The following is a 473-nucleotide window of genomic DNA, read 5'->3' on the forward strand; positions in this document are numbered from 1 at the left end:
GTCGCTCGCCAACTGAACAGAGAGACGCGTAGGCCAGCCGATCAACCCCCACCAACCCCTGGCGGGTCCCCCTTCTCCGCCCCCATAATCCCCACTACTCGTCGTGTGGAAGTAACCGCCGCCGCTCGTCGTCGCGACGCTTCTTTTTTCACCTAGCGTGCAGGCAGCAGGCGCGCACACGCACACGCCATGTGTGCAAACACACACGTATACACGACTGCATAAGCAGAGACGAGTTTTGTGCCATGCGTGCGATACACGGACACAACGCGACAAGCGGGATTTCGGTGTGCGTGGTTCGTAGTTTGGGCATGGGTCGGTGGTCCCCCTCCCTCCCGCCCTTCCTATCGCCCCGCCGCCCCCTCTCTTCGCCCTTCGCCCTTCGCCCTTCGCCACCTTGCCTCTGGAACCCCCCACCCCTGGCACTTTGGCCCTTCGAAGGTGGCAGGTGGTTCGCTTTTCGGCCAGGGGCC

This window comes from Neodiprion pinetum, chromosome 3 (assembly GCF_021155775.2).
Source record: "Neodiprion pinetum isolate iyNeoPine1 chromosome 3, iyNeoPine1.2, whole genome shotgun sequence".
NCBI lineage: Eukaryota > Metazoa > Arthropoda > Insecta > Hymenoptera > Diprionidae > Neodiprion > Neodiprion pinetum.